Source organism: Ailuropoda melanoleuca, chromosome 9, assembly GCF_002007445.2.
Source record: "Ailuropoda melanoleuca isolate Jingjing chromosome 9, ASM200744v2, whole genome shotgun sequence".
NCBI classification, from domain to species: domain Eukaryota; kingdom Metazoa; phylum Chordata; class Mammalia; order Carnivora; family Ursidae; genus Ailuropoda; species Ailuropoda melanoleuca.
In genome coordinates, this window is record NC_048226.1 from 1 (window position 1) to 27,898 (window position 27,898).

General features: G+C 54.2%; 1 non-coding gene across 2 annotated transcripts in view; it reads right to left on the bottom strand.

Moving 5' to 3' along the window:
- Positions 1-395: 395 nt before the first annotated feature.
- LOC100484279 overlaps positions 396-27,898 on the bottom strand; it is a 51,661-nt gene continuing 24,158 nt past the window's right edge. Inside the window, exons 4-6 of one of the 2 annotated variants that reach the window (XR_004627621.1) lie at positions 7,046-7,098; positions 4,926-5,044; positions 396-1,635 (exon numbers count right to left, since the gene is read on the bottom strand). This is a non-coding gene — a transcript (uncharacterized LOC100484279). Of the gene's footprint in view, positions 1,636-4,925; positions 5,045-7,045; positions 7,099-20,812; positions 23,659-27,898 lie in introns of those variants that run through there. The other variant, XR_004627620.1, reaches the window with a different exon arrangement.

Sequence of the window (27,898 nt, forward strand, 5' to 3'; positions counted from 1 at the left end):
ATACAGGTATGATTCACATACAGAAAGCTGTACATAATTAATGTATGCAACTTGACCCTGGCAGAACCCGAATGTCTAGCTAACATACACTCTGATTTAGAATATGGCTTATAAATTATACGATGGTGTTTAGGAGCTAGGGAATCCAGGGACCAACCTCATCGTATCTCATTCTCCCTTCAATCGGCTACATTGTTAACACATTCGGCCAACTGCTATCTGAAGAGTGGCCACGCGGGGGCACCAGTGAGTAAACATGAGCGCAAACCCCACCCCAAAGCCAAAATTCTTCCTTCATTCTGTTAAACCTTGCTCATTCAGGGTTTACAGATTATTGAATGGGTGATTACAAGTGTGACNGAGTATTTAATGGATGATTAGAAATGTGACATTGCTGAGTTTTTAAAAAACCAAACTAATTCTTTGAAAATGTTAAAAGTATAATATGTTTTTTTAAATTCGAGGAGTTGGTCTTAGCATGTTACAAGAACGAAGCTCTCAGTAACCGAGCTTCCAGAGGGGAGTGTATGTAGACACAATGAAATCTCCTTACTGCCTACAGCCCACTGACAAGTCCCTGAAACAGGCAGAGTGACCTTCCTCTAGGGACTCAGCTGCCTCGATGTGAATACTTGCTGAGGGCCAAAGGCAATCTTAGTCCGACCCCCAGGACCCTGTAAGTCTACTTTAACGTATAAAAGTTCCTTTGGGAGCTTCCTTTATCTCTAACGCCCCAAGATACATGTTGGCAGTCACCCCAGGCATAAGGCCCACCGATATCCATCTGAAGGGTCTCAGGACTAAGGTTTTACTGGACGGTAAAAAATGACCTTTTCCCAACAACAGCTAGCCCCTCAAGGTCCTGGAAACCTTGCTTCCAAAATTCCTTAGAGGCTTACACTCACCGATATCCCACCACCTCATCACGGGGACGGAAGGGACAGGGGTGAGCCCTGTTCAATTTTCAGTTGGGTGCACCTTTTAAGCTTCCCTCTAAATTTGCAGAAAGTGGCGATGAATAGTGGAAGGGGTACAGGCTTGTCAGGGGCTGAAAGCGCGGGCTTGGCCGCTGACCACTGACCGCTGTGCCCCCCCCCCCGTGCCCCCCTGCAAGCAGCTGACTGCTCCTCTCTGTGCTTTGCTGTCTTCGGTGTGTCTGTCCCCTTGCAGGGCTGCAGAGAGGACCCGGCAAAGGAGAGAGGGAACATGCAAAGGGAAAGCATTTCATTAAGGGGATCATAAAGCAAGTGTCAACAAAATTAAGCTCTTCCCTTTTATGCCCTGAATTTGGCTTCCAAAGGCTGTGTGTGGGGGGGGGGTGTCATCTGACAGCCCAGGTGCAGGTCCACCACCAGCTGCCCAACAAATTGAGATTTAACTTTGATCACATCTCCAGCAAAAGTGGCCGGCGTGAGAAGTGAGCCCAGGACACCGACCGTGCTCCCCGTTGGCCATAGCTCTCGGAGTCATGGAGGTGACATCCATACCCAGCCAGATGTTGCACCAGACGAGGACGCCCTGACGGGGGTCACCCGCCGGCCAGGCTCCACACGCTGTTTTCCCCTGGGAGGGGCGGGGTTAATAGTTCCTCTGGTTGAAATGTCAAGTTTGAATTAATCTGTTTAAATGCCAAGCCTGCTGGGGAAGCAACAATGAGGAGGGTTGTCATGGCAGAAAGCCCTTCCCACCAGGAGGGGCAGACATTTCCTCTACAAAGCTCAGAGCCCAGCTGGTGCCCCTGCCTGGTGAGACCTCGCCAGGCCTGGTTCCAGCCCTGCAAGTGCACGCCTCCCACCGCCTTCCCCAAGCTGTCTGCACAGGTCCGAGGGTCGCCCTTCATGGCCTCTCCTCCTAAGGCCTGCTTCCCCTTTGATTTGCTCAACTCACCTCTCTACTTCCAGGAAAAAATCCAAAAAAAATCCAGCCCCGGAAGGATCCCAAAGAGAAAAGAATTTGAGGACACTTTCCCTGTCGGCACAGCCGTCAACCTTGTTTTGCAGAAAACAGGTTTTGGTGTGGAACTTCTTGGGTTGGAACCCAAACTCCCTCACTTACTAATGGGGTGACCCCAGGACACCCCTCAACCACTGGCTTCATTATGTTCATCTGTAAAATGGGGCCACCATTCTGCACATTAAGGGTTCGGTGTGAGCACTAAGTCACGTAAATGGCAGGCACAAGCCACCTGCCCATTTCAGTTAGAACTCTTTTTGTCTATAAATAGGTTTAAATAGAGGGATGAGTAGGCTGGCAAATCTGCAAAGTCTGGCAACTGGTGCAGCTTCAGGCAGGGTTTGATCAGGGCACTGGCTCTGTCTCTCAGCATTTCCTGGGCTCTGCTCTCCTCTGAGGCATTTCCTTTCCTGTCCAGCTTCCCTTATAGTTATAAAATGACTGCAGTTGTTCCCAATCTCACAGCTCCCCTCTGCAGCATCCAGAACAAGAAAGCTCCTATATTTCACTCTGATTCTAACACTGACGACCAAGTATCCACTTCCAGTCACTGTGACGGGGGGCTACGCTCTGAATGGCTTAGGCCACGGTGGCAGAGGCTGGGATTCCCATCAGTACCCTGAGGTTAAGGCTCATCCATGTGGGATCCTGCCTTCTTCGTACCCATGTCCCCAAAGCCTGGAACGATGTCTGCCATGAGGAATGCTCGGTAAGAGCTTGTCGAATGAACCAGGACAGTTGAGTGAGGGTGACACAGTCTAAGGAGACATGTGTTTGGTTAAAATGGGTAATTGTTCCATGAATCCATTGTCCAGTAAGTGGTAATCTCCCAGATGCTCCCTTCAGTGAAACCCCAAACTACAAATGTTGGCCTGCACCTTGCCCGGAGAATGGCTTGCTTCTTGCAGGAATGCCCAGGGAAGCCTACAGAGCCCTAGTCAGGTGTCCCCAGCAATCCAGAGGCTGCCCCACGCTCCCTGCGCACAGCTCCCTTCTGCAGGGAGCATGAAAATGGAAAGTCCAATTCCATTTTTAACCACGGGCTTCAGTAAAGAATATTAAATTTACCTTTGTATGGCTTTTGTTTTGTTTTGTTTAACGGAAATGAGGAGGAAATTGAGACTTGAAAGGGCAGGGCTTTGTCATTTTTTTATGGGCCTGTGTGGGCCCCGCCCCAGCTCTCTGACGCTGGCTTGGAGGTGCAGCTATGGAGCCCGGGGGAGCCCAGCCACTGCGCCCCGGACAGGGAGGGAGAGCCAGGGGCTCCTGCTTCTGCTGGGGCCCCTGCGGCCGTCTCCACTGCCAGGATCAGCGAGGGGGGGATGTGGCCCCCAGACCTAGAAAGCATTTACACGGGCACCAGGCCCTGGCCGGGCCCGCAGGATCTCGGCCCGCAAGCAAAGGGGCACGGCTCCCCCTCCAGTTCCGAGTCAAGAACCTGCCCAACAGGTGACGGGGCACCCCGATTTCCTCCCCTAACTCCCTGGCTGGAAACATATTTGTCCTGTTGCCACGAGCACAGGTCTGTGAACACTACTCCCCATTTGTCGGTCCTCCCAGCCCCCGCCCTCCCAATCAGGGCCCCAGGCCCAGGAGCAAGCAGGTCTGCAGGGTTTCTCGGATGTCGCCAGAGACATCTGTCGCCCCCAGAGCTTCCTCAAGTGTACCCGGGGAGGCTCTGAGCCATCTGGCCAGGGAGCCCGCTGTGAAATCCCATCACCCCTTTCAGCTAATTGGCTTCAAAGCAACGAAGTAATTAGGGAGGGGGCCACCGGCTTATGTCCCCACAGGGAAATGGGCAGCACATGAGGCAGACGGCCTCGTCTCTTCCCCACCAGGAGCTCGTCTCTCCCTAAATGCTGCCCGACCTCCCTACAGATGACTGCGGTGGGAGCATGTTTCGAGATGTTCGCTCCCTCACTTCACCCCACCCAGGCTGGTTGCCAGCTTCGGGGCTGCCTCCCCGGGGGTGGGGGAAAAGGGTCTGGCAGAGTGGAGAGCCCCCAACACTCTTCCATGTCACTTCCCACGACCATCACCAGCAGCACAGGGAACAGCCCCGGGGTGTGTCCAGGGCCACGCTGGCCTGGCCACAGACAGAAACGACAGACAGAAAAGTCTCAGTGGTGACCCGGGTGGAAGGGTGAGTAGGGACAAGGTGTCCCCCACCCCCAAGGCCCCTGACTTTGCACACGGCCACGCAGCAGGGGCACAGCCGTCCACCCGGGAAAGGCACAGGTGAGCGGTAGGAAGTCAAAGGTAGCACTGGAGCCGATAAAGGCCAGCGATCCCTCTTGTGCACCTGGGACCTGGGCTGGGAGGCGAGGCCCTGCTGTGGGAGCGCATCCCAGGACCGGGCCTCGTGTTAAGCATGTTGCCCCATTCTCTTAGACTCCCCAGCAGTGCCCACGTGGCAGGCGGGTCAGAGGCCACAGGGAGACTGCAGTGAGTCACTGGGGAGGCTGGGACCGGCCAAGGACCCACGCTGAGGACCTCCCTCCCTCCTCTAAGGGCTGCACCAACCGTCCCCCAAGAAGCCACCCCTGGCCGAGGGCCGGAGCTGGACGAGTGGACACACGGTCACAGACGTCCCCTCGGTGCTACAGCTGGAAACTTCCCTACAGAAGAACTTCCCGTGCCAAGTGCTTCTATGCTGCTGGGCCCGATCGCACTGTCCCTGGCTGGAACCCTGCGACCGCTGGCTCGGATGATCAGACCCGCTTCCCAGTAGGGGCACAGCAGATGCCGGGAGGACTGGGAGGAGGTGCAGGAGCCCGGCCACGGGGGCCCGAGGGACAGCGAGGGGCTGGGGAGAGCCTCTGTCGGTGGCCGGCTGCCTTGGCTGGCGGGTGGGGAGCAATCTCAAACACCACCCTGTGCGGGTTCACCCCATCAGGAGACCCCAGGGCTCAGGGAACAGAGCTGCAGGCCAAAGAAGTGATCTGAGAGCCTCCCACTGCAAAAGGACTTACAAAGTGCTCACAGCAGCCTGCAGACCCGGAGACCCAATATTCAGCGAATGGAGAAGAGGCGAATCCTGCTGAAGACATCCGTCCCGGAGTAACTGGGACACAGCCAGCCCAACACACGACTGAAAAACAGATGCAAATCTCACTACAAAAGCCCCGAAAGGGACGTAAAGCCCACAGGGACCCTCCCTTCAGAGAAGGGCTGGAGGGAGGTGAGTACAGACGTGACACTGTTTCTGCAGGTGGTGCTAAGCCCTGCCCAGCCCTGCAAAGATCCTGGACCGGCTCCCTTGAAGCGAGCTTGGGGACAAGCAAGCAGGGCCGGCGAGCCTTTGATGCAGACCTTTGCATCCCACCCTGCAGCCCACCCATGCCCTGGCCGCTGAGCCTCCCCATTCCCCCTCAGGCCTCCCCCTGCCCAGGCGGTCACTGCTGGAGGCCCCCAGGACACTCACGGTGGAGCAGGCCTTACAACAGGACCCGGCCAGGGTTTGGGACCGGCCAGGAAGCTGACGTGGACGGGACTGGCTCTGGGCTGAACAGTGGACAGGTGGTCCAGGTCCAGAGGCCTCAGCAGTATCCCTTCCCCACCCCTGCTTCCTCCCGGCATCAGGCCCCAGGTCCCATGCACAGGGGGCCACGTCAGTGGGGTCAGAGCGGCGGGGCCAGCAGGTCACAAGCAGAGTCCCACTCCTGTGGCTCAGGACGGAGAGACTCTCAAAGTCACAGAGCTTCTGACAGAAGGGCCCAGAACCGAGGTCTCGGTTTCTCCACAGCACAGATGGATGACGTGATTTCTACACTGCGAGGGCGGACGTGTGTGTTGAAATGAAAGAAACTGAGAATGCGTTTTGGGCGGAACTCCAAGATCCCTGACTCGGGGGCAAATCCATGGAGGCACACTCCTGGGTGCCAGCGTCTCCGGCCGGTGGAGGCGGCCGCAGGACACCGCAGAGGTACTTAATGCCTCTGAATCATGCACTTTACAACGACGGAAACAGTCCATTTTCTGTTACATGTAATTTACTACAGTTAACGAGAATCCACTTGGCTCCAATAAATAAAATCTGGATGGAGGACAGGCCGGGGTTTCTTCAACGTCCTCCCTTCACCCGCCCGGCCCTGCACAGGGAGGCTCCCAGGCTGCTGGAGGGGGGCGGCCACCTTAGACAGAGAGACCGGGAATCTGTCCACGGACGGCCACGCGGGGACCACCAGCTCCGTGTGCAGAACAACAAAGCCTTCCTCACAGCTACTGGGGAGCAGACCACCCTGCACCCCGACCCTCCCCTGATCACTCTGCACATCCCAGCCACATCCCCCCGCTGCCCTGTCCCTCCAGGGACCGCCCTCCCCTCCTCCCTGCTTCCTCCTCCCTCAGCAGCCTCCACACGGAGAAACACCAGGCCAAGAAGGCTTGCACACGTTTACTCTCAGTAAAGGTTTTCACGGCAATTTCCCCAGATTTACAGTCTCAACTTATTTCAATCTTTGTGCGGGGGGGTGGGGGGGTGGACGGGGGCCTTTTGTGCTTTAATCTGGGGGCTGGCAGCCCTCACTGGGGTGCGAGGAGGCTCCAGGGCGGGCAGAGGCCTCCGGTCAATCCAAGCCCATGGGCCTCAGGGAAGCTCTGAAAATACCCCACAGAAAGGACTCCATCGGGGAAAGGGGGGCACAGGGGGGCGGTTTAATTCTTCCACCCTGGCCATCAGCTCTGGAGATCTGAGCCCTGACGCTGTGGGCAGGGCGGGGGGGGGGTGTCCATATTACCCCAAAAGCCGCATCAAGCTTTACCAAGTCCTGGCCTCAAAGGCATTGACCCCCCCAGGGGCGTTTTCTCCCCGAGACTCGGAGACACAAGCTATGGCCCAGGCCGGGGCCCCGACACCGGGGTGCCTGCCCACCAAGGCCCTTGCGCCTGAGCCCTGTAAGCAGCTCGGTTCTAGGCGTGCTGAGCCGCTGACCTCCCACCTCCCTGCAGGGACCCTCATGGGGCAGCTGCCACGGCCGAGGGACCCTGCAGCCAACAGCACACATTTCTGGGTAGACTGTACTAGGTTCCCGTGGCTACTGTCACAAATTGTCACAAACCCGATGGCTTAAAACCACAGAAACGTGCTCACCCTTCCGGAGGCCAGAGCCTGAAATCCGGGCGTCAGCATGGCCACGTTTCCTCCTGCAAGACAACAGCAAACACATCTGTTGGTCTCTGCCCCTGGTTCCCGGCATGGGGCCCCTGAAACCCTTGTAACTTCCTGGGTGACAGCAGTGTCCTTCGTTCTAATGAGGTGACCCCAGGTGGGCTCCGGTCATGAGGTGACCTCCAGGGGGTCTGGTCATGAGAAAGACCCAGCAGCCACGATCAAGAAGTCTGGAATTTTCAGCCCCCCTCCGCATCCTCTGGAGAAGGAAGAGAGGCTGGAAATGGAGCGAATCATTGATCATGCTGACGTGGGGAAACCCGCATCAAAATCCCACATGTATGAGGTCTGGGGAGCTTCTGGGTCAGTGAACACATCCACGTGCCAGGAGGGTGACGCACCCCAAGTCCACGGGGACAGAAGCTCCTGCCTGCGCTCGGGACCCTCCCAGAGGGCTCTGTACCTCTTCACGTGGCTGTTCCCCTGCACTCTTTGTCTCGCCCTCTAACAAACCGTACGAGCCAGCGTTTCCCTGAGCTCTGCGAGCCGCACGAGCAGGTCTGAGGGGAGGAGGTCACAGGAACACCGACCTGCAGCCAACACAACACAGGCTGTGGGCGGCGGGGCCGTGCTGCTCTGACCTGCGCCGGCGTGGGGGGGTCTGGAGGACGGAGCCCCCAGCCTGCGGGTGCGGCACGGCCTGCGGGGGGCTGGTATCAGAGGTGAGCGACCCTGCAGGACACCCGGCGGGTGCCGCAGAGACGTGCTGGGTAGGCACCCCCACATCTGGTGACCAGAAGTGAGGTGTTCTGCCTGAAAGTTCTGGAGACTAACGGTAAAGAAGTGCCCCCCTCCCAGTGCAGCTCCAGGCCCCGCCAGCTCTAGCCAGAACCGGAATTCTGTGCCTGGAGCTGGAGAAAAGCCACCACTCCACTCCTTCCCAGGGAGGAGGAAGCACAGGCCCTCTCTGACCCTCTGGGAGCTGGGTTTAAGCCCAGGTCAGGGACTCTTCTTAATTAAAATACAATAAAGGCTCTGATGTTGCCAGCCACTAAAAGGTAATACAATTCCAACATTACAGGCAGGGAGCCCCGTCTCCCACCTGAGAGCCTTCCCCCCAGCTGCCTCTCAAAAGCACGCTTGCCCTTTCCACGCCCCGGCCACATGGACCCCAATCCCACTTGCCCAGGCCGCCCTCTCCATGCACGTCAGAGCCCACCTGTCCGAGGGCTTGTCTGCCTCTCACGGGCTCTTTTTGTATCGTCCCTCGGCCCTCCAGGCTGAATCACCTCCCCCTTCTACCCCTCAAAACACTCATTTTGCAGACATCACTTTGCAGTGAATTTGTGGCTTCTGTGTCTCTCACTCTCTCTCCTGTCTTTGCTCCTGCTTCCCGAAGTGTGTCTCCATGTCCAGGTCTCTCTCCGCCTCCCTGTCTGGCCCCATCCCTGGCTGTCAGGGTCCTTCGAGCCCCACACTGTGCCCTGCCCTCCCAGCCAGGGTCACAGCTTCCAGGCCCATGGCTCGGCCCTACCAAGTCTTGTTTCTGGGAAGCCAGATTGAATTAGCTGCTGGACCCATCTGGCCAGCCCTTGGCCTAATACCATCTGGCAGCTCATGCCTCAATGCCAACCCCAGCCCTGTGGCCTCACGGCCAGAAATCCAATTTGCTACAGCTTAATTGAGCCCTGGACTCCCAGGGGCAATGGCCCTCGGGCCCTCCTGCCTGGCCAGCAGCAGATTTCCCGGTGATTAGAAGGAGGGAAAAAATGGCAGGAGCCAAGTTAATTTCAATTATCCTCAATCTCTCCCTGGAGCCTTACGCACCCCTGCTAAGTGGGTCCTTGTATCAGCCGCAGCGGATGCTGGTAAGTATGAAGCACCCTGAGCGCTCAGGGTGCCCCAGACCCCCTGCATTTACCTGTTCCCTCTGCTCAGAGAGCAGACTGTGCCCCCCCACGTGCGGGGCCTCAGACTCAGCCCTATTTTATAGGCCCAGAGACGTGAGCTCAGAGATGCCACCCACGCCCACGCTGTCCAGACCTGTCTGCTGCTGGTGGAACCAAACACTGGGCTCCAACAAGATTCTATGAGTCCGAAGAGAATCACGCCATTTCGCCCTACTCCACCCCCCCTCCTGGGAGCTCCGCCGGGGCAGCGGCCGCTGCCGAGGTCTCTTAGAGAGGGACGAACTTAGCAGGAGGCAGTCACCTTTCCTCTGCCTGGACTCGCCTAAGTAGAGACATGTGTCCACAACAGCCGTCTCGAGCTGCCCTCTGTCAGTCCTCAGGGATGGTCAAGGCCGACACTGAGGCCCAGAGACTGGAGGCCGCTTGTCCAAGGTCACACAGCAAGTCTGCGATGCCGGTCCTCTCCTCTGTCTGGGGAAGCAGATACTCCTGGGTGGGATGCTGCCCACGGAGCACGCTCCCTTGCCCAACGCTGGGAGGGGTGCGGTCCAATGAGGGGCGAGCGCTGCGTCAGGCCAGGTGCACGTACCCCGGCGCGTGGCTGGATCCACACAGGTGCTGGCCATGTCCCCGGGCAGCCCTCTGGCTCTTAGCACAAATGCAAACACCGGGAGCCTCCTCCGTCAGGAGTCCGGGGAGCCCCGGAAGAGCGGCCCAAGCCCAAGCCAAGGGCGAGAGGGAGCCCCCAGGGCTGCAGCACGAGCCCCAAGTCCCCTGAGGCTGGGTCCCCAGAGCTCCCCCGGACTGCCCCGCTGGAGGTGGGCCCTATGTCCTGGAGACGTACCTGGAGGAAACAGGCTGGTCCAAGGCCGGGAAAAGGAAGTAGACCTGAAAACGGCTTCAGGCCGGCTGACTCCTTCCCATCGTGCACACCGGCAGAGGGCTGAGAGGGTCATGAAATCTGTCCTGTGTTTGCCCCTGCCAGCACTGGCCCAGGCCCAGCGGCATCAGGCCACCCCTGGTCTAACAACCCACCGGGAGCCTCGGAGGGGATCTCCGACCACAGGTGGGCCTGGCTGCGGCGACCTCCCCCACCCACAGCTGGTCTCCGCCTGCAGCCTTGGGGAGACCCCAGGGCAGCGGTCCCCCACCCCTAGGATGGTCCCCCACACAGGGAGGCATCTCCCACCCCATGCTGGTCCCCCCCCAGGGCAGCGTCTCCCGCCCCGCAGGAAGGCAGGCGGGCCCCAGGCCACAGTGAGGCACTGAAGAACCGGCGAGCATCTTGCAGGTGCGATCTACAGAAGCCGGACTCGGAGAAACCGTCGTTGGTGGAGCGGCGGGTGTGGAGGCAGGGGGAGGTGTTGGTCAGAGGGTACAGACCTGGGCACGAGATTAAGGAATTCTGCACGTCTCCCGAGCAGCGGGGACTGCAGCTAATAACACTGAATCACGTACCGGACGAGGCTAAGCCGGGGAGTCCTAACCGCTCCCCACGAGAAGGGTGTGGTAACTCCATGTCAGGAAGGAGACCCGGGCTGTGCGCAGCCAGTCACTCTGTAACATAAATGTATCGAACCAGCACGCGGTACCCGTTAAACTCACACGATACTATACATGAGTGACAGCTCAAGAAAGCCGGGAAAGGATCGATTCCAAAGAGGTTGCGTTTCTAAGACTTCTATCTATTGCTGTCCACCAGTGCAGATATTAAAACTGATAAGTATTCTGAAATATTTGAAGATAACAATTAACCACCGTATGTTAACATACAATGTATTTTTAGGCAAACATATTTTCCAAAGTAATAAAGGCGTAGCAAGAAGACTGGCGTTGCTTCACGCTTGGCAAATCTCTCCTCACGTCTGCCTTTCGTTGACGTGCCCGATTCTCATCCCGCCTTCTGCATCCAGCCTGTCCTAATGCGGTGTTTTGGCGGAAATGATGAAGATAAGACGACCTCGAGGATTTGTAGTAAGAAACGGGAGGGGTGTTTTAATAATCTTTTCAGGTAATTGTGGGTAGTCTTCTGAAATTCTATGCTACAAATCCGTAAGTGGTAGCTTTTTAAGGTTAGTTACAACGTGGAATCTGAAACCACGCTGATGAAAATCTGGTAGTCTTACGCTCAAGTCTGTCCATCTGTCCTGACTTCAGATGAATCTTTAATTCGTGCGTCCTTTGTGACATCACGCATTGGTCCTCTGGAAAATATTGGTTTCCTGAGTTATGCAGATCTTTCAAATGCTGACACATTTTATTATACAATATTCCAAAAAAATCACTTTATTAATATTATCCCAGAGTTCATCAGAAAGTCTTCTAAGTTTTGAAAAGGTTTAAAGGTTTTAGGTTGTGGCAGTGGATACAAGTTTTCCCAAATTCTCATCTTTGCTTCAAAGTTCAAATTTTATCATTGCCAACAAGGACTGTCCGTTGTTTTCCTTGAAAACAGCAGAGGTCACGGCACACGGAGACACGAGGTTAGTTTGCCCGGCCCGTGGCAGACCCACATCGCACACGGCCCCCACGCAGGGACAAGACTCATACGTGCCCTGCTGTGTGTTCTGGGTGTTTTCTTTTTAACATGTCCACACAAATGAGTTCCCAGTGTCTCTCTATGAGGTATGTGTGTAGTTCTGGGAACACAGAGGAGGACAGGGTCAGTTACAGGGGACACAGAGCCCCTGCTCTGGTGATAGGACTACAGACATCTGGAGTCTCGGGAACAAAGGCCCGCCTGAGAGGGGAGGGTGGTACGAGGGTCACCTGCCAGCCAGCCTTCCGTGGCCCAGAGTGGGTGTGGAGGGAGGGGGAAGCCAAGGGGACGTAGGTCTGGCCAGCTGCTGGGGACGGGCACTGCTGCCTCCGTGCTGAACGGCATGGGATGAGGGTCTAGACGCCTGGCCGGCCCGGAACGGGTGAATGTGGGCCATGCAGAAAGGAGCACATCCAGCCTGAGCTCGCTCTGCCCTGTCTGTCCGCAGGGCTTGTCTCGGGCGAGGGGGCGGGAGGAGGGGGCGAGGAACCTGCGACACCATCCACAGATATTCTACGCCAGGTCCAGGGGACTTCCTGAATCACGGCCCAGGAACCTCCCTCCAGCGTCGTTCACATGGCCATGAAGAGAAAAGATGACTGTGCCCGCTGTGTAAGCATACAGGTGATTACAGAGGGCAGAGGAGGGACCCAACCCAGCCTGGCAGGTGCCCCGGGCTTCCCGGAAGACGTGACCCAAGGGGAAGCGCGTCGTGAGGAGGTGGGAGTCCCCCCAGACGGAAGGAAGTGCCAAGAGGGGGCATGGGAGCCCCTCCCCCACGGGTGAAGGTAAACATCTGGGGATGAAAGGCCTGGAAGACGGAGGAGGCGCCAGCTTGGCTCATCGAGAAGCTACAAAGAGGTGAGGCTGGAGACGCAGGCGGGGCCCAGCTCACGGAACGCCTTGAATGTCACGCTTAGGAGCACGGACTGATCCCGCTGGCTCTAAAGGTCAGCTGAGGCGTTCAAGCAGGAAAGCGCCCCGCTCAGACCCCTTTCGGAAGGTGACACTGGCTGTGGCGGTGTGTCCTTGGCGGGGAGGCTGGAGGGCCCCACAGGGGTGCGGAGAGTGTCCCCACGGCGTGGTCTGGTGACTGGGTACTCAGGGGTTCCAAGCTGCGACAGTGTGGATCCCACCCCGTGACAACGGGACAGGTGGTGGGCAAGGTCTCAGGACAAGTGGGGTCCCGTTCAAGACAGGCACCGAGAAGCCAGCTTTATATCCTCTCCCTCATTCGTGACGCATCAGTATAGCAAAGCGGCAGGCGGGGGGTTGTGGAGCAGACAAGTGCTCTCAGCATGCTTCTGGAACATGGGAGGGAAGGTGAGGGCCTTTGGGACAGGTTACAGGGAGCACAAGTCCAGAAGCAGAACTCGGAGACCAGCAGCACAAAGCGAGAAGACGGGCTGGGTCCTACAGGGCCACTGAGCTCCAGGTGTGGCACTAATGCCGCTCCCCCAATTCGGGAATGCAGCCAGGCACACAGGCCAAAGAAGAAATCCAGAGCTTCCTCTCCACGGATCATTGACCAACCGCCTGGTGGGAGAGGGGATCACACCCTTGACTAAGTCCCCGCGGTCTAGCACGCAGCGGCTCCCGTCTGCTCACTCTGCACCCCACCTGCACGCGACACCCCAGGTCTGCCCATGCAGGTACCAAAGGGTGCCTGGCAGCCCCACACACTTGACAAACGCTTCCGACACGAAGGAGAAAGTAAAAGAAGTCCTCAGGGAACACACAGAGAATAAGAGATGACTTTGGAAAGAAAGGCAGGCAGGCGTGTCCCGGAGAAGCCGCGGGTTCAGCTCCAGAGCACCTCAATAAAGCAGAGATCACAACGATTAAAGAAAATCACTACCCTCAGGAAAGCTCCAGAACATATTGCATCTTAGAAAAAACGGGATGTTAAGAAAAAAGGGAATAATGAGAGAAAGAAATAACTTTTTAAAAAATTGTGGTAAAATATATATAATGCAAAATTTACCATTTTAACCATTTCTCAGCACACAGTCCAGTGGCGTTAAATACTTTCATTGCTGTACAACCATCACCACCATCCATCAAGAAAACTCATTTCATCTTGCAAAGTGCAATTCTGCACCTGTCAGACACGAGCTCCCAGCCCTCCTCCCCCAGCCCCTGGTACCACCCGCTGCTTTCTGTCCATGTGAACTTGACGACTCCAGGGACTTCATACAAGTAGGATCGTACAGCATTTGTCCTTTTGTGATGGCCTATTTCTCCATCATGATGTCCTCAGGGCTCGTTCATGTTGCAGCAGGTGTCAGAATGTCCCTCTTTTTTAAGGCTGAGAAATATTGCATTGTATATATGTGCCATATCCATTGATGGACACTTGGGTTATTTCTACCTTTTGGCTAATGTGAATAATGCTGTTATGAACATGGGTATACGTATACAAAAGAAATAATTTTTGAAATTAAAAAATATACTTGCCAAAATAAAACTTTAAATAGATGATTTGGAAAATAAAGCTGGTGAGATCTCCAGAACATGGAACAGAACAGCCAAAAGAAAAATATACAAGAGGAGAGAAAATACTGAGAGGAATAATTCAAGAAGTTCAACATCTTGATCAGCAGCTGGCATCCTGGAAAGAGAGTAGAGAAAAATGAAGGAGAAGGAATTATCCAAGAAGTGAGCAAAGTTCCCAGAGCCACAGTTGGCCATGTTGAGTCCCTACGTCCATCACGCACCATGTGGACACTGGCGCTAAAACAGATGCAGTCCTGCCTCTTGGCCCTTAAAAACCCAAGGGAGAGGGAGAGAGAGTAAAACCAATCAGTTGCATAAATTAATGCACAGTTGCAACTCCTGGAATGCACACCACAAAAGGAGGCCATGGAAACTGAGGCCAGGACAGGGCTTCTGGCACCAGGACACCTGAGCTCAGAAGTAAAGAGGCGGGAGGGATGGAGAGTTGTCAGGGGCAAAGCCAAAGGGAGCATGAGGAGTCTGAAGATCTAAAAGAAGGCAGCATTCAGGCCCTGGACACTACAGGACGTCTTCCTCATCAAGCCATTACTCTCAGCAGCAGGACACGTAACTGGCTTTTCTAACACAGAGAAGACAGAGACTTGGACAAAACACCAAGATGGAGGATTTCATCCCAGATGAAAGAACAAGATCAAGTCATGGCCAGAGATTGAAGAGAAACAGATGTGAGTGATGGGCCTGATGGGGAAGTTAAAGCAGGAATCATAAGGATACTCACTGGACTTGAGAAAAGAATAGAAGACATTGGTGAGACCCTAACCACAGAGATGGAAGACTTAAGAAACAATCAGGAAGGAAAATGCAGTAACTGGGATTTGAAACAGACTGGCTGCAATGATCACAAGGACAGAAGAGTCAGAGGAACAGATCAGTGACATGGAAGATGCTGACTGGAAAATAATGGAAATAACGGAAAATAATGAAGCTGAATGAAAGAGAAAGAATTATGGGTCACGAGAGCCGACTTAGGGAACTCTGGGACTCCATCAAACATAATAACATTGGTATCAGAGGGGTCCCAGAAGAAGAAAAAAAAAAGAAGGGAAAAGGGGCAGGAAATTTACTTGAGGAAATTATAGCTGAAAATTCCCTAATCTGGGGAAGGAAACACCTTTCCAGATCCAGGAGGCACAGAGAACTCCCACCAAAATCAACAAAAGCAGGACAACACTGAGACATATTGTAATTAAATCAGCAAAATAGATCTTTAAAGAAAAAGTCCTAAAACCAGAAAGACAACAGAAGTCCCTAACTTACAAGGGAGGACCCATGAGGCCAGCTGCAGATCTGTCCACAGAAGCTTGGCAGACCAGAAGAAAGTGGCATGATGTACTCCACGTGCTGAATGGGAAAAATCCACAGCCAAGAAGACTCTATTCGGCAAGGCTGTCATTCAGCACAGACAGAGAGATAAAATGTTTCCCAAAAACTAAAGGAGCCCATGACCACAAAGCCACCTGTGCAAGAAATATTAAAGGGGACTCTTTTAGTGGGAAGGAAAGACCAAAACTGACAAAGATTAGAAAGGAACAGAGAAAATCTCCAGAAGCAATCACAAAACAAGTAATAAATGGCACTACATTCATATCTTTCAATGATCACTCTGAATGTAAATGGACTAAATGCCCCAATCAAAAGACACAGGATGTCAGAACAGATTAAAAAAACACAAGACCCATCCATATGCTGCCTACAAGAGACTCATTTTAGACCTGAAGACACCTGCAGATTGAAAGTGAGGGGGTGGAGAAGCACTGGACGTCAGAAGAAAGCCAGAGTAGCCATACTTATATCAGGCAAACTAGATTTTAAACCAAAGACTGTAACAAGAGATGAAGAAGGGCACCATATCATAAGAAAGGGGTCTATCCAACGAGAAAATCTAACAATTGTAAACATTTATGCCCCTAACCTGACAGCACCAAGATATAGAAATCAATGAGTAACAAAGTTACAGAAACTCCTTGATGATAACACAATAGTAGGGGACTTTAACACCCAACTTAGAGCAATGACCAGATCATCTAAACAGAAGATCAACAAGGAAACAAGGGCTTTGAATGACACACTGGACCAGATGGACTTCACACATAGATTCAGAACATTCCATCCTAAAGCAACAGAACACACATTCCTCTCAAATGCACATGGAACTTCTCCGGAATAGGTCACATACTGGGTCACAAATCAGGCCTCAACAAGTACAAAAAGACTGAGTTCATTCCATGCATATTCTCAGACCACAACACTATGAAACCTGACATCAAACACAAGAAAAAATTTGGAAAGACCCCAAATACACAGAGGTTAAAGAACATCATGTTAAAGAATGAATGGGGTGATCAAGAAATTAAAGAAGACGTTTAAAAAATACATGGAAGCAAATGAAAATTAAAATGAAAGTACAACAGTCCAAAACCTTTGGGATGCAGCAAAGGCAGTCCTAAGAGGGAAGTGTGCAGCAACACGAGCCTTGCTCAAGAAGCAAGGAGAGTCTCAAATACACAACCTAACCTTACCCCAAAGGGGCTGGAAAACAATCAGCAAATAAAGCCCAAAGCCAGTAGAAGAAAGGAAATAATAAAGATTAGAGCAGAAACCAATGATATAGAAACAAACAAAAAGCCCAGTAGAATAGATCAATGAAACCAGGAGCTGGCTCTTTGAAAAAAAATTAATAAAATTGATAAGTCAAGTCTAGCCACACTTGCCAAAAAGGAAAGAGAAAGGACCTAAATAAATAAAATCACAAATGAGAAAGGACAGATCACAACCAACACCACAGAAATGCGAACATCTATAAAAGAATATTATGAAAAATTATATGCCAACAAACTGGGCAACCTGGAAGAAATGGACAAATTCCTAGAAACTTTATATAAAACTGAAACAGGAAGAAATAGAAAACCTGAACAGACCCATAACCAGCAAAGAAATTGAATCAGTAGTCAAAACTCTCCCAAAAACCAAAAGTCCAGGCCAGATAGCTTCCCAAGGGAATTCTACCAGACATTTAAAGAAGAGTTAACACCTAATCTTTTCAAACAATTCTAAAAAATAGAAATGGAAGGAAAACTCCCAAATTCATTTTACGAGACCAGCATTGCCCTGAGACCAAAACCAAAGACTGCACTGAAAAAGAGAATTACAGACCAGTATCTCTGATGAACATGGAAGCTAAAATTCTCAATAACATACCAGCAAAGCGAATCCAACAGTATATTAAAAGAATTATTCATCTTTTTGACATTGACCATAGCTACTTCCTTCTAGATATGTCTCCAAGGCAAGGGCAACAAAAGCAAAAATAAACTATCAGGACTTTGTCAAAATAAAAAGCTTCTGCACAGGAAAGGAAACAACCAACAAACCGAAAAGACAACCTATGGAATAGGAGAAGATATTTCCAAATGACATATATGAAAAAGGGTTAGTATCCAAAATATGTAAAGAACTTATCAAACTCAACACCCAAAAAGCAAATAATCCTGTTAAGAAATGGGAAGAAGACATAAATAAACATTTTTCCAAAGAAGACATCCAGATGGCCAACAGACACATGAAGAGACGCTCAACGTCATTTACCATCGGAGAGACGCAAACCAAAATGACAGAGATGGCTCAAGATAGCAAGTCAGGAAACGACAGATGTTGGCGAGGATGTGGAGAAAGGGGAGCCCTCTTACACTGTTGGCGGGAATGCAAACTGAGGCAGCCTCTCTGGAAAACAGTGTGCAGGGTCCTCAAGAAGTTAAAAATAGAGCTACCCTACAACCCAGCAATTGCACTACTGGGTATTTATCCAAAGGATAAAAAACACAGATTTGAAGGGGCACATGCACCCCGTGTTGACAGCAGCAACGTCCACAACAGCCAACGTATGGAAAGAGCCCAGATGTCCATGGACAGACGAATGGATAAAGAAGATGTGGTATATACACTATGGAACATTACTCAGCCATCAGAAAGAATGAAATCTTGCCATTTGTAAGGACATGGATAGAGCTAGAGAGCGTAATGCTAAATGAAATTAGTCCAAAAAAGACAAATCCCATATGATTTCACTCATTTGTGGAATTCAAGAAATAAAACAAACAAACATGGGGGTGGGGGAAGAGAGGAAAACCAAGAAACAGACACTTAACTTTAGAGAACACACTGCTGGTCACCAGAGGGGAGGGGGTGGGGGATGGGGGAGACAGGATGGGGAGTCAGGACGGCGCTTGTGAGGAGCTCTGGGTGTTGCATGGAAGTGCTGAATCGCTAAGTTTCACACTGAAACTAATATTACAGGGTATGTCAACTATATTGGAATTTAAATTAAAAAAAAAAGAAAGGATTATAGTTTCAATGAGTACAGTGATATTCCGTATGCTCCTACACTTACGTATATACCATTTATATCTTAATAAAAGGAGATGTTACTTGAAAAATACATACGGAAGGGAGGGAGGGAGGAAGGCGGGAGGAAAGGAAGGCGGGCAGGTGGGGCTGGAGCTATCCAGCAGCTTCGCAGGGATGTGGGGGCAAGGGGTGAGCAGACCACGTGGGGCTCTGAGGGCCCAAGAGCAGTGAGAGGCCAGGTCTTAGAAACAAAGCAAGTCCCTACGGAGACAGGAAGCTTTCTATTCCTTCTGGACACCAGGACCATGAGGGAAAGCACCTACCCGCCCGCTCTGGCCCCGGCAGGGACACCCAGCTCTAAGGGACAGAGCTAATTTGGTCCATGGCGCTGGGAGCTGCCCCTCCACCCCGAGGAAAGCAGAGACCAAGCCCTAAAAGCTGGATACAGGTCTTGGGGGCCGCCCGGGGTCTGGAGGAGTCTGTGCACATGTGGACCACGTGTAGCCAGCCGTCATCCCTCAGGCATGAGTGCCCACTGCGATGTAACGTTTCCACACGTTCCTTTTGCACACCCAATCGTTTCTTTAGGGTCAGTTTCTAGAAATGGGATTTCTGGGGCAAAGACATGGAAAGTTTTTAGGACTCTCGCCCAACACAACAGTTGTACCAGTTTATAACCCCGGACACCGGTTGTGAGCGTCGGTGTACCCACGCTCTCCCTGTTACTGCTGAGGATACTTTTCTGACAGGTGCTAGATGAGGAAAGAGAGGCACCTGGCGCTCTCCGCTGCGTTTCTTTACTACTATCCCCGCTATAAATGGTCGCTGGACTTTTCAATCCCACCTCTGTTATGCACACTGCCCACGTCCACGCGGTGACGTCTGTTTCCTACTGATTTGTAACAAGATTAACCCGTTGTCGGATACATACTGACTTCTCCCCCTTTGTCCTTTGCTTATTAACTTCATGATATTTTTTAATTTAATGCACAAAACGTTTTTGCTGTCACATTTTGCTGGTTTCTGCTCTCAGCGTTAAACTTAGAAACTTAGAATTGTATAAATATTTTCTGCTACTTTACTATCTTTTTGATATCACCTATTACATTTAACTCTTTATCCCATTTGGAATTTATGTTAGTATGTGGTTCAGGGAAAATCCTTAATTTTCTCAGCCATATTTATTCATTTCTTACCCCTTCTGAAGTACCCCACGTGTCATATTCTAAGGGAAGTATATTTGGGACCTCTGGGCATATCTTTTATAAGTATCACAGCCTCCTACAATATTCTTTTTCTTTCTTCCCATATTTATTTAACTATTTTCTCTCGGTTACTAGTAAGGTCTGGAGTGAATTGATCGAATTCGCTACCACTCTGCTCCTGTCAAACGGTCCCTTCACATACTGACGGGAACTCAGGGATTAACTTGAAGATAACTCCCCATTCACAGACCTTGTTCTCTCTCTGGCTCCGATGCCCCATGTGAGAGCGTGTAAAAAAGAACCAAAGTCAAAGGTGGTGCGTCCAGTGGGCTCCTGGCCGTGCTGTGCGCCCAGCGTCTCCCTCGCCCCACCCCAGCCTTGAAAGCGAGTTAGGAGGAAGCGGTCCCTCTGCCTTCATTACCTCCTGGTGCCCTGCGGTCCAGGCCAGAGCTCTAGAAAGTAGGAAGGGCCTCTCCTCAGCTCTCCCCCCATGCCCCCTGCCCGTCCCCAAGCAATGGGCACCTGCGATTCCGCACAGCTGGCCCCCACCCTGGCACGTGGGGCTGCAGGGAGAGGCAGGGGGTGCGCCCACCAGCACCCTGGGGTCCTGACTGCGGGGGTGGGCTTCCCTGGACAGGACAAGAACACAGCTGTCCCGCTGCTCAGCTGTCTTTATACTGTTGCAGGACAGAGGGAGAGATTAAGAAAGGTTTCTAAAGACAAGATAGAAGAGAAAGACGAGTAGAACCTGAATGAGGTTGTCTTTCCCCCAAAGACGCCCCAAAGAACCGGGCCTCAACCCTGCATTTCTCTCCTTGCTGCCCACCCCGCTCCCTCCCCCGGCCCAGGCCGTCTTGAAAGCTGGCAGGTGGATCCGCAGCTTCCGGGGAACTTGTCACAAATCAGAAAGCTGGGCTCCCCTTGGGTCGTACTGTGTCCCGGCAGGTGATTCATGAACGTTCCCCGGGAGCAAGGGAGGTGAGGTGCTGGGAGCAGACCATCTCGAGAGCCTCACCTCTACTAAGATCCCATTTCCAAACATGTCACACTCACAGGTTCCCAGTGGGCTCAAACATACGGCAGATGCTCATTAAAGCTGTAGCAATATCGGGGCGCCCGGGTGGCACAGCGGTTAAACGTCTGCCTTCGGCTCAGGGTGTGATCCCGGTGTTATGGGATCGAGCCCCACATCAGGCTCCTCTGCTAGGAGCCTGCTTCTTCCTCTCCCACTTCCCCCTGCTTGTGTTCCCTCTCTTGCTGGCTGTCTCTATCTCTGTCGAATAAATAAATAGAATCTTTAAAAAAAAAAAAAAGCTGTAGCGATAGACTCTTCGGTTAGAAGCATGGCAACAGGGAAAGGGCCCCCAGTTCAATGCCAATGTGCAGGGGTGACCAGGCATTTCAGGGGGAGCCGGGGAGGGTGGGACGAGCCAGGGCTCCAGCAGAGACAGGTTCGCAGGCGCTCACCTGCAGAAGCAAACCCCTGTGTGACAGGAGGTGGTGGTACAGGTGCCCGTGGGGCCGGAGAGAACAGGGAGTCACCGCCCAGGATGTGTGCATTCCCGAGGCGCAGCTCTCAGGCCCTGGAGAAGGGCTTCTGGGAAGTGGAAGGCACATCAGGGGAGAGAGGATGTATTGAGCTTTCTGAAGTAACTGCCTGGGGGCAGGGAAGTTCGGCAGGGGAGCGGGTCTGTCTGGCACCAGGTTCTCCTGGCAGCCTTGTGCATTCTCTGGCTGGTACTTTACGAGGGGCCGGGGTCATCGGAGACATGGCCTTCACGGTTAGAAACTCTGTGTTTGTTCAAGTCTTTTCGTGTGGGGGTTCGGGGTGGGCAAAATCCTCCGTGCTGAGAGTTGGCAGTCTTTATGGGCCAAAGTGGACGCCCGTTGAAAAGAGGAGTCTGTCAGTAAACCTAAACTTGAGGGAGACACCATCTGACCCAGTGCCCCCTTTGCTCTCCCATCACTATGTGACTCATCATTCACCCGGTCACCCAGGTCCATGCCCAGGAGCCATCCTTGACCTACCCTGCCTCCCCACCCTCCCACACATCCAGCCTCCAGCCTCCAACCTTTAGCTTCCCACACATCCACCCTCCAGCCTCCACACATCCAGCCTCTAGCCTCCCACACATCCAGCCTCCACACACCCGGCCTCCACACATCCAGCCTCCAGCCTCCACACATCCAGCCTCCAGCCTCCACACATCCAGCCTTCATACATCCAGCCTCTAGCCTCCCACACATCCAGCCTCCAGCCCCCACACATCCAGCCTTCATACATCCAGCCTCTAGCCTCCCACACATCCAGCCTCCAGCCCCCACACATCCAGCCTCCAGCCTCCCACACATCCAGCCTCCAGCCCCCACACATCCAGCCTCCATACATCCAGCCTCTAGCCTCCCACACATCCAGCCTCCAGCACATCTAGCCTGCAGCCTCCCACTCATCCAGCCTCCAATCTCTAGCAAAGCCTCCTGGCAGCTCCACCCCTGACCAGTACGTTTCTCCCCACTTCCGCCTCTCCCACTCAGGCCTGAGACACCAGCAGCTCTAGCCTGGGCTCCCATGAGCCTCCTCACTGGTTTCCTGCCACCACTTTGGATCCCTAGACACTCGTCTTTATCCAACGACCAGCACACGCCAGGGAAAACAATTACATCATGTCGCTCCCCTGCGTCCCACCCTCCAGAAGAAAATCTAAACCTCCCGCTTGATTGTGAGGCCTTCGGTGAGATGCGTCATGCTCGCTGGCTGGTCTCAGCACACTGCGGACGGCTCCCCCTTGTTCACGCCGTGCTCGACGCAGAAGCCAAGTCGGCCGTTCCATACGCTCGATCCGGAGGGGCCGTCTCCTGCCCCCGCTGCCTGGGATACTCTCCCCCTGCGGTCACCCTGTCTCGGAGCAAACGCCACTCCGCAGGGTGCTGTGGTAGCCCTCTCCCTGCGGCTCCTGCCCCCGTGTTCGACCTCTCCCAGGCCACCAGCCGCCACAATCAGAGATCGTCCTCTGTGTTTACTCCTGTACTTGTCCACTGTCCCCAAGCAAGCCTGAAAACAAAGCCTCACCGTCTTCCTTCCTACATGCCTAAGACTTGGAAAAGTAACTGAGACCTAGTGAGTGCTCAGTGAAGGCTTGCAGACCAGGAAAAGAAAGACAGGCTTGCTCTCGCCCCTGTGAGGCTTCCGTTGAAGTCCCGTCGGACTGTTCCTGAGCCGGGCTGTTTACCGCGGCAGCCCAAAGCAGCGGTTCAAATAGAGCTTCCCGGACATGAGCTCCAGATGAATGGACCTGAACTTCCAGGGGAGGGCCACTGCCTGAGACGACCACGACCTGGTTCAGGCCAGGGTCCCGGGAGAAAAGCACCCCCCCAATCCTGCGGCTCACCACACGCGCTCTCAGGAGGACATTAATAGCTTCATCCAATCTCGGTTCATCCGGTTATCAGTGCCTGGCAGGAAGCACTTAAGAACAATTAGTTGGGAGGAAAATGAAATGAGATCTGTACACGGCAGACACATCTTTCCTGGTGCAATGGGGGGGTCCACTGGTCTGCCTGGGAACCCGGAGGACTAGGTTTGCACCCCGGTTTTGCTGCTTCCGAGCCAAGCAGCCTCCGACCTGCTTTCTCCCCTATAAACAGAGAGTAACGGTACCCAGAGCATTGTTAGTCATTGTTGTATCTTCTGCGTCCCAGGACTAGCAGGGGGACCCGGGAATGAGAAGGCAGCAGCCATCGCAGGGAACAAGGACACCTGTGTCCCCAGCACCGGAAATGCCCGCGCCTGTCCTGCTGGCAGCTGTAGTCTCAGCGAGGCCCCAGTGACACGGACGGACCCGCTCTGACACGTAGACCTCCGTCAGCTTCCTTTCAGTCTGGATGCCTCCGACTTTATGGGAACGGGCCTGGGACCTCCCACGCCTGCTCAGATGCGTCACTTCCCTCGAAGCGTGTACAGGAGAAGCGTGTACAGGAGAAGCGTGTACAGGAGAAGACCGCTTTCCAGGCTGTGAATCTTCATCCACACGTCTGTGCAACATGTGTGTTTTGGGAACTTCCTGCTACTCCTCTCGGGACCTGAAAAGGAAGCCCAGGCTAAGAAACGGTGTTGAAGGGAGGATGGGAGCCCAGCTCTGCAGACACTGCTCGAGGGCAGTGCCCACAGCCAGAGGCACAGCCCAGGGGCTCGGGGGCTCGGGCTCCTTGCTGTGCTCAGTCACTGGCGGGCGCTGCCCAGGAGGCCGAGGTGACACTTGAAGACGCGAGCCACGGGAGGCAGCAGCTGACTGCATCCCCGGAGCTCGAGATCGGAGCTCCGTGATGGCTACCCCACACAGGAAGGAAGACTCCTGCATCTGCCTGCCCTGCTCCCAGCGCTGCTGGAGAAACAGGATCTGACTGGGCACCCAGCTCGGCCTCTGAGCCAGAACAGCCCACCTTGGCCTAGGTGCCCGGGGACACCTGGAGGGGTCCACCTGGGACCAGGTATAAATACCGATGCAGGAGGTCCTTCAAGAGCTGAGACCATACAGATTGGGAGTAATCAGGGCAGGCTTCCTGGAAGGGACATGGGAGGTGAGCCCTGAACGCCCAGACACCGGTGATAAATGGGAAGGACAGAAATGTTGGGACGAAATAGGGCAGGCGTGTAAGACTTAAAGCCGGGTTAGGAGAGCCTGAGACACAGAGCCTGAGGTTGAAAAAGCAGAAGTCAGCATTACCTCATGAAAGGGTAACCCACCTATTAAGCACCTACTGCATGCCTGCAGACTATGCAGAAGACAAAAAGAGGGAAGAGGCCACGTGCTGTCTTCTGAGTCCCTCACAACCATCACGACCCTGGTCAGCCCAGTGATTCCTGCCCTCTTCACACATGGAGAAGCCAGGGTAAGTTGCCCAGCACAGCGGCTCAGTTACGGGGACCTGAACCCAAGTTCTCGCGCCTTCCCTGTGCCACGGCTGCCCCTGGGGGGCGTCTTCCGAGCACCTGCCGAGGGCCCAGTGGTTGTGCTTCACCCAAGCCTCTCACTCAGGCATCACACGGGCAACGGGAGAGAGCTCCCAAGGGGCAGAGCAGGATGGGGGCGCCCATCAGTCGACCTGTCGACCACCACCCTACCATCTGGAAGCCACACAGGGCCCGGGAGGATGATGGAGAAAACCCGTTCCACCTGCTACAAGACGGGCAGGGGTCTCTAAGAGCGCCCAGTGTCCGGCCAGCAGCAGGCACTGACATGGCCTCACCAGATGGAGCCCTCCGACACGCCTGGGTTGGGCCAGAGCCGGAGCGACCTGCCCTCCTTGTCTCACAGCCCTCGGGTGGGTGGCTGCACGCACAGGGTCTCGGGTCTGAGTCCATGTCCCGGTGCCTGACCCGTGTCCCCAAGCCCCAAGCTCTGCGGCCTCAGCTGTGCCTGCCCACGCAGCTGAGCGCGGAGCCAAACTGCCGAACTGAACTGCGCCTGCAGGAGAGAGGGAGCAGGTGAAGGGAGAGGAAGCGGAGAGCGGCAGGGTCGGAGCAAGGGCCAAGGGATCCGACAGAGGCCAGACCAGGATGGAAATCATGACCCAGCTCGAGCCCCTGTGGAGGGCAAGTGGAGGGGCCTGGGGCACAGCGCCTGGCTGTCCTGGGGCCGAACACCAGCTCCACGGACTCCCGTCCCTTAGTCTGCTGTGAAACGGAGCAACAAAGTCTTGTGAGGACAAAATCGGAGAACGAATCATAAGGTACCTAGCACCTTGTAGAGGCCTGGCATGTTGTGCCTTCCTCCCCACCTGCCCTAAGAAAGGAGGCGCTCAGACCCCATCCTGTCCGGGGGCCCTTTCAGAGGGAAAGGGGCAGACTCAGAGCTGTGGAGGGCAGAGAGGAGGAGGAGGGAATGTCCTGGTCCAGCACTTGCCACATAAGCACGCCTGGAGGGAAGCATCAGGGTTCAATCAGGGAAGAAACAGACCACCTAGATTTGTTCTAGGAAGTAGACTGCCCACAGCTGTGGCAGGGCTGGGGGAGCGGAGGGACTGGACAATCGGAGAACAGGCCACCAAGAGGTCAGTCTGAGAAGCCACGTCCAGCCTTCCACGTGGGACCGCCAAGGGAAGCACCTGCGGGGCTCTGGGTGCAGCTGTGACTCCCCGGAGCCCCCACATCCGCGGGTCTGCCCCCGAGCGTCTGGTGGTGGGGCTGGGGCCAGTGCTGGTCAGCAGGGTCGGCAGGCAGGAAGACGAGCCGACCCCGAGGGCACCGCTCCATCCATCACGGAACATACAACCACAGCAGCCTTCAGAGAGGAATGACGGCCTCCTCTACCTTCCGAATCTGCAGGTCCCTCTTGCGGCCCACTTTACCCCGGGAGCAAACAGAGAAGGGGATTCTGGAAACCAGAGTTCCAGCTTAACCAAGCTGGCCTGGGTACACCACACGCTGGTGAGCTCACGTCACAAGTCACTCTCAAGTCCAGCGTTCACGGCCGCGTGACCAGCGCCTCCTCCCGGTCCCAGACCGTCCCCCTGCAGGAAGCTGGCACACCCGTCAGCACGGAGCCCCCATGAGACAGTTTCAAGTACAGATAAAGTACAGGTTGGTATTCTCATCTTTTTAAACGGGCCGTTACTCCAAACACCTACTCCTTTATATTCCAAAGGAAGAGGTTCAAAACAGCCTTCTTCAAAGGATGAATGTAAAATCTCAGCCCCACGTCTTTCCCCCTTGAATTCAAGAAGAGGGGACGAGGAGGGAGCGAAGTTCCATTCACCCGACTTCTTACGAAACAGGATGGGACGCGCCAGTGTGAGCGGCCTGAGAGAGGATGTGAGCCCGAGTCCAGAGCACCCGTCAAATCCGCACCTCAGATGAGCAGTGAGTACGTATTCAGTCGAAGGATGTCCCGCGCAGTATTTGGGTCATACTTTTGCCAGATTGGACAACCGTCCATGCGGGTTGCTGGGAGGGCCGCTGGAGATGCCAGAAAGGTCGGGTGTTCCGAACTGTGAGTGTTGGGGGGGCAGCGTGCGTCAAGGGAGTCTTTGGAGGCTGTTTCTGGGCCCTGGGCAGCAGCCCTCCTCCTGTCCCAAGACTGGCCCCGCACCAGCTCCCGTCCTTCCCCTGCCGCCAGCCCGGGAACCGCCGAGAGGTCACGAACGAGGGAGTGCGTAAGGCTCCAGGGGTCTGACCTTCGGCTTCCCTTTATGCTCTCCCGGCAGGGCTGTTCTGGGCTGGTTTGGGGTGGCATTGGTAGTCTGTTTTTCCTTTCTTTAACTTGTCCCCGGTGCTCATAACCTTTGCCCCCATGTTATTCTGCACAAATTCCAAGAGAAGAAAAGTTTCAGAGACAGCACTTGTCCATATCCTCCCGCGAATGCAGCTGAAACCCCGAAGAGAGAAGAGAGGACCCCGAAAGGTGGAGAGACGTCAGACTGGCTAAGACCCTAGGTCTTCTTTCTGCCTGATATATGCCCAACTTGGGGTGCGAGGGGCCAGCAACCTGGAAACGCAGACAAAAGCCTCCATGGAAGGCCGATCTCTGACCCCACTCTGACCCCACTGGGGAAACGCAGAGCCCAGCAAGACAGCAAGGTAAACAATATTAGTTCTCCAGCCATGCACCCCCCAAAACGCCGTGGCCTCAGCTCCTACCCTGAGCAAAGGCCTCCATCCTTGCACACCCCCCCCAACCAGGGCGTCAGCTGGGGTCCCCGAGGAGGGGTATCAAGCCATCTCTTCCTCCCACCTTCCCAGCCGGACTGCGGTCAACTGCACGAGTGGGCACCTGGGCGTCCACCCACTTAGCACCAAACACACACTGAAATAAAATCTACGCTCTCAAAACCACACATGCACACGTCCAGAACAAATCGAGAGGCCCTCGTCATGCCAAGAACCGGGAAGAACTCCACGTGCATGAGGGACAGGCGCCACGCCCACAGGGATGCCGAGCTCTCGCACGGGGATCAGCAGCCTCCCAGACACGCATCAGGGAACGGTTCCACCATGAGCGAAACAAGGAGAAAGACAAGCCAACCACTTCACAGTGAGCTCCAAACCACCCGTCCCCGAGATTCCACAATGAACCTCTCACTGAACTGACTTCCTTGCCCATCAGTCCGCCATCTGTGTGTCTGCACGCGTCTGTCCCACGCTGAGCCCAAGGCTCCACAGACGAGCTGTCCTTGGAGTGCGGACAGGAGAGTCAGGGCTCTTCTGGCTGGACGATGCCCAAGGATGTGGGTGCACGTGTGCGTGTACATACGTGTGCATGTGGCAGGTGTGCACGTGTGAGTCCATGTGCAGGTGCATCCGTGTGCTTGTGTGTCCATGTCA